We start from the raw sequence: 14,869 nt of genomic DNA, 5'->3' as shown, positions 1-14,869 counted from the left end.
GCTAATGTCAGCGTCAGAGAAGTTGCTGCTGTACAAGGTAACGTTGACCACGTCACTGTATGGAGAGTGCTACGGGAGAACCAGTTGTTTCCGTACCATGTACGGCGAGTACAGGCACTATCAGTAGGCGATTGGCCTCCACGGGTACACTTCTGCGAATGGTTCATCCAACAATGTGTCAATCCTCATTTCAGTGCAAATGTTCTCTTTACGGATGAGGCTTCATTCCAACGTGATCAAATTGTAAATTTTCACAATCAACATGTGGGGGCTGACGAGAATCCGCACGCAATTGTGCAATCACGTCATCAACACAGATTTTCTGTGAACGTTTGGGCAGGCATTGTTGGTAATGTCTTGATTGGGCCCCATGTTCTTCCACCTATGCTCAATGGAGCACGTTATCATGATTTCATATGGGATACTCTACCTGTGCTGCTAGAACATGTGCCTTTACAAGTACGACACAACATGTGGTTCATGCACGATGGAGCTCCTGCACATTTCAGTCAAAGTGTTCGTACGCTTCTCAACAACAGATTCGGTGACCGATGGATTGGTAGAGGCGGACCAATTCCATGGCCTACACGCTCTGCTGACCTCAACCCTCTTGACTTTCATTTATGGGGGCATTTGAAAGCTCTTGTCTATGCAACCCCGGTACCAAATGTAGAGGCTCTTCGTGCTCGTATTGTGGACGGCTGTGATACAATACGCCATTCTCCAGGGCTGCATCAGCGCATCAGGGATTCCATGCGACGGAGGGTGGATGCATATACCCTCGCTAACGGAGGACATTTTAAACATTTCCTGTAATAAAGTGTTTGAAGTCACGCTGGTACGTTCTGTTGCTGTGTGTTTTCATTCCATGATTAATGTGATTTGAAGAGAAGTTATAAAATGAGCTCTAACATGGAAAGTAAGCGTTTCCGGACACATGTCCACATAACATATTTTCTTTGTTTGTGTGTGAGGAATGTTTCCTGAAAGTTTGGCCGTACCTTTTTGTAACATCCTGTATGATCATTCCATTTTAAATCACTCCTAATGCTTACTCCCAGATAATTTATGGAATTAACTGCTTCCAGTTGGTGACCTGCTATATTGTAGCTAAATGATATTCTTTCTATCTATGTAACATGAAAATGTTTCATTACAAAAAGATTTCTAAGACCTGAGGATGACAGCGAAAATTGTCGAAACCGATTGCCTTAAATAAAGGAATATTTATGCGATCTATGTTGTTGAATGTTTTTAGCAGGTCACAAGTTGCTCTTCCCGTCGTGTTTACATCAGAGCAGTAGGCAGGCGCGCGGTCCTACCTGCGAGGAGAGGTCGGCGTCGGTGCTGGGGCGGCGGCGCATGGAGAGTAACCGTTTCCGGACACATGTCCACATTACATATTTTCTTTCTTTGTGTGTGAGGAATGTTTCCTGAAAGTTTGGCCGTACCTTTTTGAAACACCATGTATATACAGGGTGGTCAGAATATGTGTGAAATGCTTGTAGGGATGTTACAGGGAAGGTTGTACTGAGGCATAAATGTTAAGAAAAATATTCGATACGTTGCTCCGTTTCCGAGTTATTTAGCATAGAATTTAGCCAATCGGGCCGTCGCGCGCTCACACTCAAGCGGCCTGTCAGGGGCGGTGTTGCCCAACGAGTGCATTTTCTGACCACTCTATGTATATGTAATATATATAACATAAATGAAGCAGACAAAAAGGAATACAATCGTCTCAAAAATGAGATCGACAGGAAGTGCAAAATGGCTAAGCAGGGATGGCTAGAGGACAAATGTAAGGATGTAGAGGCTTGTCTCACTAGGGGTAAGATAGATACTGCCTACAGGAAAATTAAAGAGACCTTTGGAGAAAAGAGAACCACTTGCATGAATATCAAGAGCTCAGATGGAAACCCAGTTCTAAGCAAAGAAGGGAAAGCAGAAAGGTGGAAGGAGTATATAGAGGGTCTATACAAGGGCAATGTACTGGAGGATAATATTATGGAAATGGAAGAGGATGTAGATGAAGAAGAAATGGGAGATATGATACTGCATGAAGAGTTTGACAGGGCACTGAAAGAGCTAAGTCGAAACAAGGCCCCGGGAGTAGACAAAATTCCATTAGAATTACTGACAGCCTTGGGAGAGCCAGTCCTGACAAAACTCTACCATCTGGTGAGCAAGATGAATGAGACAGGCGAAATACCCTCAGACTTCAAGAAGAATATAATAATTCCAATCCCAAAGAAAGCAGGTGTTGACAGCTGCAAAATATTAACGCGAATTCTTTACATACGGATGGAAAAACTGGTAGAAGCCGACCTCGGGGAAGATCAGTTTGGATTAGAAATGTAGGAACACGTGAGGCAATACTGACCCTACGACTTATCTTCGATGATGATTAAGGAAAGGCAAACCTACGTTTCCTGCATTTATAGACTTAGAGAAAGCTTTTGACAATGTTGACTGGAATATTCTCTTTCAAATTCTGAAGGTGGCAGGGGTAAAATACAGGGAGCGAAGGGCTATTTACAAATTGTACAGAAACCAGATGACAGTTATAAGAGTCCAGGGGCATGTAAGGGAAGCAGTGGTTGGGAAGGGAGTGAGACAGGGCTGTAGCCTATCCCCGATGTTATTAAATGTGTATATCTAGCAAGCAATAAAGGAAACAAAAGAAAAATTCGGAGTAGGTATCAAAATCCATGGGGAAGAAATAGAAACTTTGAGGTTCGCCGATGACATTGTAATTCTGTCAGAGACAGCAAAGGACCTGGAAGAGCAGCTGAACGGAATGGACAGTGTCTTGAAAGGAAGATATAAGATGAACATCAACAAAAGCAAAACGAGGATAATGGAATGTAGTCGAATTAAATCGGGCGATGCTGCGGGAATTAGATTAGGAAATGAGACGCTTAAAGTAGTAAATGAGCTTTGCTATTTGGGGAGCAAAATAACTGATGATGGTCGAAGTAGAGAGGATATAAAATGTAAACTGGCAATGGCAAGGAAAGCGTTTCTGAAGAAGAGAAATTTGTTAACATCGAGTATAGATTTAAGTGTCAGGAAGTCGTTTCTGAAAGTATTTGTATGGAGTGTAGCCATGCATGGAAGTGAAATATGGGTGATAAGTAGTTTAGACAAGAAGAGAAGCTTTCGAAATGTGGTACTACAGAAGAATGCTGAAGATTAGATGGGTAGATCACATAACTAATGAGGAGGTATTGAACAGAGCTGGGGAGAAGAGAAATTTGTGGCACAACTTGACTAGAAGAAGGGATAGGTTGGTAGGGCATATTCTGAGGCATCAAGGGATCACCAATTTAGAATTGGAGGGCAGCGTGGAGGGTAAAAATCGTAGAGGGAGACAAAGAGATGAATACACTAAACAGATTCAGAGGGATGTAGGTTGCAGTAGGTACTGGGAGATGATGAACCTTGCACAGGATGGAGTAGCATGGAGAGCTGCATCAAACCAGTCTCTGGACTGAAGACCACAGCAACAACAAATGAAACGTCTAAAAATGAGATTCACAGCAAGAGCAAAATGGATGAGCAGGACGGCTAGAGGACAAGGATTTAGGAGCATATATCACTAGGCTAAAATTAAAGGTGCCTTTCGACAAAAGAGAACCACCTGTATGAACATCAAGAGCTCAGATTGAAAACTAGCCCTAAGCAAAGAAGGGAAAGCTGAAAGGTGGAAGCAGTACATTGAGGGCCAGTACAACGAAGATGAACGTTCAAGTAGTATTATAGAAAGGGAGGAGGACGTAGAATGGATGAAATGGGAGATATGATACTGCGTGATGAGTTTGACAGAGCATCAAACCAGTCTCTGGACTGAAGACCACAACAACAACAAATGAAACGTCTCAAAATGAGATTCACAGCAAGAGCAAAATGTCTGAGCAGGACGGCTGGAGTAAACGACATACCGTCAGAACTACTGATCGTCTTGGGAGAGCCATCCATGACAGAATTATTCCATCTGATGAGCAAGATGTATGAGACAGGCGAAATACACTCAGTCTTCAAGAAAAATGAGATAATTCCAGTGTCAAAGAGAGCACTTGTTGACAGATGTGATTATTACCGAACTATCAGTTTATTAAGTCACGGTTGCGAAATAACACTACGAATGCTCTGTAGAAGAATGGAAAACCTGGTAGAAGCTGACCTCGGGGAAGGTCAGTTTGGATTCCGGGGAAATGTAGGACCACGCGAGGCAATATTGACCCTACGACTTCTCATAGAACACAGGTTAAGGAAAGACAAAGCTACGTTTGTAGCATTTGTAAGCTTAGAGAAATCATTTGACAATGTTGACTGGAATACTCTCTGTCAAATCCTGAAGGTAGCATGGGTAAAATACAGGGAGCGAAAGTCTATTTACAATCAGATCACAGTTATAAGATTCGAGGGGCACGAAAGGGAAGTAGTGATTGAGAAAGAAGTGAGACTGGGTTGTAGCCTATCCCTGATTTATTCAATCGGTATGTTGAGCAAGCAGTAAAGGAAGCAAAAGAAAACTTTGGAGTAGGAATTGAAATCCATGGAGAAGAAATAAAAGCTTTTGAGGTTTGCCGACGACTTTTCAATGTTTCCCCATGGATCTGTTTCAAATACACTTCTCGTGATTGTCTTCGGATAACATTGTGCTAGTCCCACAATATTTCACGCAAGTAACTCTTCGACATATTTAAGTGGTATTTGTTGGTGTCGTTACTGCTGTGGGACTTTCACAATGTTATCTCGAGACAAACCCGAGAAAAGTATTTAGAAACCAAAGATTGTTCGGATACGATCCATTAACACACACTACTTAGTAGATGACCAGTTTAAAAACAAACGTAAGGTAACACTGCAGTGACATCGAAATATTCCATGCCGTGCTTTATGATGTTGTAAGATGTGTACTGTGGTGTACGACAGTTCGGGGAACGTGTGACGTGCTGTGGAGATAGGCAGGTCTTACTGCACGCACGCATATACTAGCGAGCGCGTAGCGGAGTTTGCGTTGGTATGAAAGTCTTGGCAAATTAAAACTGTTTCTCGAACCGAGAATCAAACATGGGACCTTTGCCTTTCGCGGGCAAGTGCCGGTGGAACACTTGTCCGTGAAAGGCGAAGGTCCCGAGTTCGAGTCTCGTCCCGGCACACAGTTTCAATCTACCAGCAAGTTTCAAGCCAACCACTAATCCACAACCGTATGTGAGTGATCTGAATAAACTTAAAACCCATTTTCGACTTGTTAGGCCTGACAAGAATCCAAAAGAAATCTTGCACCAACATGACAGTGCATACCACTTTTTTCTATTTCACTAATTACTTATTTAGAGGCCTGTTGCCTAACATTTTAATAATAGGTAGTATAATTAACAGTTTCTCATGCGATAACATAAATTATTTCGTATTTCTAGCAAATATTATTTTCAGCAAATAAAAATGAAAATAATCATAAAAACGGAGGATGTTAAATACCAGTGTTAGCGATCTGTTGAAATTAAAGAAGTTTAAAGATATTGGGATAGATCAGACATGAGTTGCAGATCGGGCACCAAAGTTCAGCAGGGGTTGGGAAAAAGGGGAGGGGGGTTGGAGATACGTCGGAAAGAAAGACACCAGTTGTTACTAAGCTATGTGCCTACTTCGACTGTACGTGTTTTACGTGACTAAGTACAATAACCTGTCACGGCTTATGTACTAGGTGATTTAATGAAGGAAGCTGCCAACATCTTCATCGTCTGTATCGTTGCTTTGATCAGTTTCGCCATCTTCTTCTGAGGTGCCTCTCCTGGTGACTGTTTGTTGTTCCTGCTTCTCATCTCAGATCTATAATACCTCGATGTTCTTTTATGCACGGAAGGTGCACACACACACACACACACACACACACACACACACACACACACACACACACACACACACACACACACAGGTCTTGGATTAGAACGCGGGTTGTCTCCTTCACCCTATAGCCCACACCTGGTGCACTGGAATCTGTTTGGACCACTTAAAGATTCTCTAAGTTGGACACACTTTGAAGATGATCATGCAGTGAAACGAGCACAGGACAAGACATTTTCCCAGCAGCGAAAACATGCCCCTACACAACGCCGGTGTAAGGACATAGAACTTGACGGAGACTATGTAGAAAAACAGTACACGTAAAAGGTTGGTTGATAAGGTAAAGTAAAAAGGGTAAAGTGTGTGGCGCAAGCCCATGTCCGGGCTATTGGCCTGACTGTAGGTAGAGTGCAGTCTTCCTTCACTGTGGCACTAGCAGGCTCACCACCCCGGAGTTGATTGTCGCCAAATTCTAACTCTTATCAATAAATACATTCTGAGAAAAGTGGGGCATTACTTATTGATCGACCCCCACAACCTAATGTTGTGTATGGTGCGCAGGGAAAACAACTGCTTAAGAGCCTCTGTGTTCACTGTAATTACTCCAATCTTACCTTCGCGGTCCTTATGGAAGCGATTTGTAGAGGACTGCAATATGTTTCTAGATTTCTCGCTAAATACTGGTTCTTGAAACTTTGTAGGCAGGCTTTTCCAGAATGATTGAGGCTTATCTGCAAGCACCTGTCACTTTGGATTTTTCAGCATTCTGTGAATCAAAAATATCTGTGAGCACATTTCCTCGCTCTTCTATGTATACGTTCGGTATCACGTGTTGGTCCTATCTGGTAAGGATCCCACGTACTTCAACAGCTTTCTAGGAGAGGTCATTCTGTTCGATATACCTCACTGTACACACATCAAAAAAAGGTTTGCATCACCTCGGTTTCCAGAACTCCTGAAGATAGACGTTGACTGTGGGTATTGTATCACAGACACAGTCCCTTTGACTGTTAAGAAATGTCACTAAACCCGCCCAAAGATGTAAACAGCCATGTATGAGCAGCGACTATTAGACGGAGGTGTTCCAACAGCCGATCAGTTCCAGTCATTCCACCAGGAAGGAGGTACACGGCTCGTGTTGTCTGTAGCTCAACCATGCCTAGACGGTCAATACCGCGGTTCGATCGCGTCCGCATTGTTACTTTGTGCCAGAAAGGGCTCTCAACAAGGGAAGTGTGAAGGCGTCTCGGATTGAACCAAAGCGATGATGTTCGGACATGGAGGAGATACAGAGAGACAGGAGTTGTCAATGACATACCTTGCTCAGGCCACCCAAGGGCTGCTACTGCAGTGGATGACCGCTATCTACGGATTATGACTCGGAGGAACCCTGACAGCAACGCCACCTTGTTGAATAATGCTTTTCGTGCAGCCACAGGACGTCGTGTTACAACTCAAACTGTGCGCAATAGGTTGCATGATGCGCAACTTCACTCGCGACGTCCATGGCGACATCCATCTTTGCAACCACGACACCACGCAGCGCGGCACGTATGGGGCCCAACAACATGCCGAATAGACCGCTCGGGATTGACATCACGTTCTCTTCACCGATCAGTGTCGCATATGCCTTCAACCAGACAATAGTCGGAGACGTGTTTGGAGGCAACCCGGTCAAGCTGAAAGCCTTAGACACACTGTACAGCGAGTGAAGCAAGGTGGAGGTTCCCTGCTGTTTTGCCGGCCAGGGTGGCCGAGCGGTTCTTGCCGCTACAGTCTGGAACCACGAGACCGCTACGGTCGCAGGTTCGGATTCTGCCTCGGGCATGGATGTGTGTGATGTCCTTAGGTTAGTTAGGTTTAAGTAGTTCTAAGTTCTAGGGAACTGATGACCTTAGAAGTTAAGTCCCATAGTGCTCAGAGCCACTTGAACCCTGCTGTTCTGCGGTGGCAGTATGTGAGGCCGACGTACTCCGTTGGTGTGCATGGAAGGCGACACAACGGCTGAACGATACGTGAATGCCATCTTCCGACCGATAGTGCAACCATATCGGCAGCATTTTGCGAGGCATTCGTCTTCATGGAGACAATTTGCGCCCCCATCGTGAATATCTTGTGAATGACTTCCTTCAGGATAACAATATTGCTCGACTAGAATGGGAGGCATCTTCTGCAGTCATGAACTTTATTGAACATGCCTGGGGCAGATTGAAAAGGGCTGTTGATGGACGAATTGACCCACCAACCACTCTGAGGGATCTATGCCGAATCGCCGTTGAGGAGTGGGGCAATCTGGACCAACAGTGCCTTGATGGACTTGTGGATAGTATGCCACGACGAATACAGGCATGCGTCAGTGCAACAGGATGTGCTACCGTGTGTTGGAGGTACCGATGTGTACAGCAATCTGAACCACTACCTCTGAAGGTCTCGTTGTATGGTGGTACAACATGCAATGTGTGGTTTTCATGAGCAATAAAAAGGGCGGAAATGATGTTTATGTTGATCTCTGTTCCAATTTTCTGTACAGGTTCCGGAACTCTCGGAACAGAGGTGATGCAAAACTTGTTTTTGATGTGTGTATATTAACTTTTTCTCTGAGATTCTACAACAGATGGAAGTCAAAGTTAGTGGACGGTATAATTTGCACAAGTACGGGTAAGTTAGGAACTGCCTTTGGAGAATCCAACTACTCATGCTGATCAGCAAGCTGCCTCGCGGAGTTTGTATCAACTTCCGTAGACCTTCATCAAGAATCACTACAGCATCAACATGCAGTTTCATTATGATGACTTATTTTCTTCCGTGCCTACTTGCATCACTATAGTCACGGAACAAGGACACCAATTTGGAAAGCTTGAACAGCTCAACCAGTCACAACATGTAATGAGCATTCCACTGATGGACCGTCCCTCCCGCAGACGGAACACCAGAGCTAAGCAATGTCGTTTCGACCGCATTCCCGTCACATCATCCTCGGCACCCCGCCAGCTTTTTAAGCCTGCGAGGGCGGGCGGCCGCGCCCTGCTGACGGCGCTGGAATGTTGGGCCGACACCTCACCGGAAGGTCGCGCGCCCGCCCGGCCTTCGGAACGCATTACGTAAACTGTTTGCCTTCCACGGGCGCCTCTTTGACAAGTGCTCGCTAAACGCCGAACGCGTGCTGAACAACACGCCTCCATTTTCCGGTAACGCGTGCGTCTCGGCGCCTTCGCCGACGGCGACCATTTCTGCTTCGTGCCGCAGGTCCATGGACGGCGTATGTTCGGCAAGGAAGGAAGCTTAACGTTTAACGTCACGTCGTCGTTACGAAAGATATTTTTCCTAATTCGAAATGGGTGGTGGAAGGGATTACGGCACTTACGTGGCTCGAAACGGGAAATCACGGAGAACAGATATCTGGATAAATAGTACGGAAATTTCAACTCTGGTTCCTCCTAAATACGGTTATCTATGTGGTCATCTCGAAGGAACTAATAGGCTCTCACGCGGTACAAAAAAGTAAAGTACATAAGTTTTTATAATGGTACGGAGATTTCAACTCCAATGTCTCTTGAATACGGATCCAGTGCCTTAGCCTACTCAACCAAATTACGCAGTTCCATATTGTCTAATAGTTACACTTAAAAGTGCAATGCAGGATGTCCAGCTCCTTGCCGAAAGATCAATGTAATTTTTAATAATAATGATGCCAATGATAGTGCTATTACGAAGCTTTGAAATCTGATCTTACATTTCATATCAAAAGACATGGTACCGCAAAAGTGCTAGACGTGGACTAAATTTACCGCCAAACAGCTGTCCAACAGTTTTGCAATGTTCTCGACCATTTGTACACTTTTGCCACCAGCCTTGCTCCATTGATGTTGGCTTTCAAGGTAACTGTGGGTTACGGTTTCCTGGCATAAACTTTCCCTTTCAGATACCGCTTCTAGAAATAATCTGTCAGTGTTAGATCACTATGAGGCGTGACATAGCCACTGTGAAGGTGACTGCGATCCAGTGTTACGAAATGCCATTTCAGTGATCGAAAATATTTATTTATTTATTGATCTGTCTGCATGTAGTTGACCGGGAAAGCACTTAAAATACGTAGCCGCAAGTGGTATTGTCACATGGATTGAAATCATGGTAAAATAGTAGCCACACATGTCCCTGATATTAATGGACGTTTGCGGTTTCTATTCCTGAACAAATAAGAACTTGCGATCAGTGACTGTCGTGTCATTTGCAAGAATTTCGATGTCATATCAATCCAGGGAAGCAAACAACGTAGTTGCGGAAGAACGTTACGAAAGAAGATGACTTGTGTTTCTGCTGTGCTGTCTCGTAATATGTAAGACGTGTCTCCGTGTTGCTGGAATCTAATTTCAAACCTGATTTTTTTCTTCTTTGTTTTCCCCAGTGTTTATCCTTCCTAGTACTGGTTTCACTTTTTCAGGATTTTTCAAATTTCATTATGTTATTTAATTTTCTGATGACCATCCTGACGCCACGTTAGTCTAGATAACAGACGGGAGGGCAGACGAATGCACCATCTGTCTGTAAATCGTGTAAACTTACTGTGTTTTTTGTTCCTGGATCGTATTCTCTGAGGAGAAATTTGTGGTAACCCAGTAATTGCCTAAAAGTACGTTGGAAACAACCTAAAAACCACACTCATGCTGGCTGGTGTACCAACCCACGGATGTTAATTCACTGCACTGACTCGACTTACTCCCCTGTCTTGCAAGCTAGCGCGCAGTGCGTTACGCTACATGAGCAGGTCAGTCTGAGAGCTGTTTAACTGTTGTCATTTTTGTGTGTCCAACTACAGTGTGATTTCACTCAAAACAGCAACTGGACGATAATGCTGCGACTCATGCATTGTGTCGCGTCCGGAGTGTGGGTTTTGCCAGGGATTGGGGGCCAGGGTATCGTGCTAAAGGGAATTCAGGCGATTGGTTTCCGTGAACTACACGTCCAGCGTGGTGAGAAACAGTCTGAAAAGATTGTAAGGTAGTACAGGGTTGATTGTGGTGAGATATAATTGTTAAGAAAAAAATTCGATACGTTGCGCCGTTTCCGAGTTGATTAGCGTTGAAATTTAGCTAACCAAGCCGTTGTGCGTGTAAGTTCAAACGGTCCGCCGGATATAATTAGTGCCAGTCGTTTTCATAGCGCAAATGTTTTTCAGGGGCTGAGTAGCGAGGATAGGGACATTTCCGTACATGGTTTCGAACTGCAACTTCAGCACCTCATTGGCTTCTCATGATTTAGCCCATTCCCAATTAAAAGTCTCTACCCCTTTATTGTCTAAGGACCTCACTTCATTAATTATTTTGTGACATAACGTATTTCCCAGGCGTCTTGTCGCACCTCTGGTCCGACATTGTGGCGCTCCCCGGCTGCTTCTGCCGCACACTCAATTCTGTCCTTACCTTAGTTACTTTCAGTATTATCTTCAAGACTTGGTTTTTTCGTCGTGGACAGGACTATCAAGCAAGTTTAGTGCAGAGTATCATGGTTTCTCTGCAGATATGTCCGAACCAGCTGAATAGAATCGGCCGTGTTCTTTTTAGAGAAACCTTCCAGCATTTGTGTTGCGCGATCTAGAAAAACTTCAAAAAACCTGAAACTGGGTTGCCGTACACGGATTTGAATCAGCGTCCTCTCTTAGTATAGTATAGTATTTTTGCATGTTCCGCTGATCATATTCGTGACAATTTACAGTGTAGAACGTGAGAGTAGGTTTACAATTAATATTTATACACACTATCCGTCCAGAGTTTCGATCACCTATCACAACTATGGATTTGTGGTTGAAACAGGGATTTCGTTTTGCATGTTTCCGTCACATCCCCGTTCTGATAATAAAACAAGTGTATATATAAGACTACGCCCTTTTGTTCTATATATCTGACTGGCTGTTCATACAGACGGGCGCTGATGAGTATCCACAACAAAACTGCAAACACTGACGTCCTTTTGCCTAAGACGTTTATATTCGAACAGGTCCTATTTCTTCGCCGCGCGGTATTAGCCGAGCGGTCTAGGGCGCTGCAGTCAAGGACTGTGCGGCTGGTCCCGGCGGAGGTTCGAGTCCTACCTCAGGTATGGGTGTACGTGTTTGTCCTTAGGATAATTTAGGTTAATGATGGGCTTCCGCAGCCGACAACCCGTGCATGTACCAATGTCAACATCACGACATCGGCAATTACGATTGAAACGGGCACGTGACCATCGGCACTGGACGTTGGAGTAGTGGCAGAGCGTTACATGGTCTGATGAATCCCGAAACCTTCTTCACCACACCGATGGGAGACAGCGAATACGTCGTCTTCAGGGGAACAGCTCCTTGAAAACTGTATGGCGAGACGGAGAGAAGCTGGCGGCGGCTACATTATGGTCTGTGGAACATTCACGTGGACTTCCATGGGTCCAGTGGAGCTCGTACAAGGCACCGTGACGGTCAAGGACTATCGTACACTGGTTGCAGACTACGTACACCCCGTCATGACGACCACGTTTCTCGAAGGCAGTGGGATTTTTCAACAATATAATACGCCATGTCACAAGGCCACCAGTGTGATGAAGTGGCTCGAAGAACACAGTAGCGAGTTCCAATTGATGAACTGGCCTCCCAACTCGCCAGATCTAAACGCGATCCAATACGTCTGGGATGTGATTGAACGTGGCGTCAGAGCTCATCATCCACTCCCGAGGATTTACGGGAATTAGGTGATGTGTGTGTGTGTGTGTGTGTGTGTGTGTGTGTGTGTGTGTGTGTGTGTGTGTGTGCAGATGTGGTACCAACTCCCTCCAGCGACCTACCAAGACCTGACTGCTCCGATGCCACAACACGTCGCCGCTGTTATCCGTCCCAATGTTGGGCATACCGACTGTTAAGTAGGTGGTCATAATGTTCTGGCTAATCGGTATATGACTTATGTTTTCCTTGTATGAAGCTGATGAATCCCTGTAAAATGATCCTTACACAAATACATTACTGACAGGAAATATTTGCGACAGTCAGCAAACGCAGCGGTATGTAAGCTAGCAGGGATTGTCACTTTACGTAGGCAGCTCTGGATTTACAAATGTTACCGACCAAGTTTAGACTCTGAATGTTTTACGTGAAGCGGGAATACCGAAGGAAATTGATCATTCGTGTGTTGATCAGTAGACATTTAAACTCATGCGACTTGCAATGTGACTGAGTTTGAGGAATTCATAAATGCAGATTTTATAAACTGTTTCATTTAAAGAATATCTCTGTCATTGTACTTTGCTAAGAAAAGACAACGCTGTTCCGAAACTTTATGAGACTTCAATGTACATGAAAGTAAAAGCACGCATCTTATCCCAGGGCCCTTAACAGATATTTTAGAAACCCCCAAGGGAGCGCTAGAGACGCAGTGTTATGACCTCTTTTCAAGACCCTGTCCCTTCCATTCAACCGATCTCCCAAGTCCTTTGTGTGTCTAACAGAATTATAAAGTTACATTCAAATCTTACAACTTTATTTCTTCTTCTTCAACTTTTCCATATTTCTCCTTGGTTTCGTTTACATATCGCTTTATGTACGGATCGAATAACATCGGTCATTGTCTCATTCTCTTCTCAACTACGGTTTTCCTTCATGCTCTTTGACTCTTATAACTCCAGTCTGGTTTCTGTACAAGTTGTACACAGCCTTTCGCACCCTGAATTTTATCTTTGATACCTTTGGAATTTCAATAGTGTTACACTGACAAAAGCTTTTTCTAACATCAATAATTCTGTAACGTAAGTTTTTTTTCAGTCTACTTTCTATGGTTAGTTGTAGCGTCACTATTGCCTCAGGTGTAACTAGACTATGCAATAAAATTAAAGGATAACTTTTTCGAAACCCCGTAATCGTCTCCCACTCTGACGCATAAGTTTGAAATTTGGCTAAAAGGCGCCTACAGTCCCCGTCTGTAATGGTGCAAAAGCGTCACCGTCATGATCGGCGACGCTTCAGACAACAAGGTGTCGACGCGTGCCACAGCTCAGCAGCTCATGTGAGCTGAGAGGTGGGTTAACGACGTCGCATTGGCATCAAATTTCTCCACAATTCTGCCCAGCGCCACCGTGGACCTGCTATTTTTGCTACGTATTGCGCAATATAATACCCGCATTAAATTGAAGAGACGATCAGACGGAATCAGAAATGTAACTTCGAGTTTATTGTAATTCTGATAAAATTACTTAGTCTCCAGTAATGCATCGATGATGACAATGTTATAGTCGAAATCTAGATCGGCAATAAATCATTGATTTTTGCGACTGATTGCTGTCGTCCTTTAAATTTGAATATTCGCTGGTAACTGTGCACACAGGCATCCAACGGTTTCCATTTTAATTACTTACTCATATTTTCTTTTATAAATATAAATAACTTGGTAAAAAAAGATTTATTTTTAAGAAAAGTAACGACTTTCATATTTCAAATTTAATTCGAAATTGATAATATTTGTAAAAGAACTAATAGTGTATTAATGTCTCTGGTTGCAGGTAGTAGTTGTTAAGGTATTGGCGCGAGTAGTAGTTATCGTGAAGCAGTTATGAAGTTGATCTGCTTAAATGAATTGATTGTATCAGAATGGACGTCGATTTGTGACTTTATACAGAAACATGAAATGATAAAAGTAAAATGAGTGACGGAAGAAATAGGAACTAGCAGTATTCAAATTTTAAAAGCAAACCCGATCGTACCGCCTAGACAGTTACTGTTTTCATCGAGCTACGATTTCAATAAGCTACAAATATCGACGAGAAGCTACAAGCACAAATGAGTAATTTGTTTTATTAAATATTTCGAAGTTCTTTCTCGCTTAAATAGCTGCACTGACTTATGTTGGTATGTCTAAAAAAGTGCACATGATTAATAATTGGTTTTTAGAAGTAATAGAGAGGGATTCGTAATATCGGATACTGGACCAGGCAACTACGATACGGAATAGAGCTAGGCGCGCACGCTGGGGCCTACGAAACGATACGTTACAAAGACAAA

The 14,869-nt window shown here is 43.8% G+C and overlaps 1 protein-coding gene across 1 annotated transcript in view; it reads right to left on the bottom strand.

Annotated features, from left to right (window-relative positions):
* LOC126195489 (splicing factor, arginine/serine-rich 19) overlaps positions 1–14,869 on the bottom strand; it is a 410,081-nt gene that overhangs the window by 217,708 nt on the left and 177,504 nt on the right. The window lies entirely within an intron of this gene.

The sequence above is a fragment of the Schistocerca nitens genome, chromosome 7 (assembly GCF_023898315.1).
Source record: "Schistocerca nitens isolate TAMUIC-IGC-003100 chromosome 7, iqSchNite1.1, whole genome shotgun sequence".
Lineage (NCBI taxonomy): Eukaryota > Metazoa > Arthropoda > Insecta > Orthoptera > Acrididae > Schistocerca > Schistocerca nitens.
Note: the sequence above shows the minus strand (reverse complement) of the source record. Positions and strands in the feature narration are given on the sequence as shown.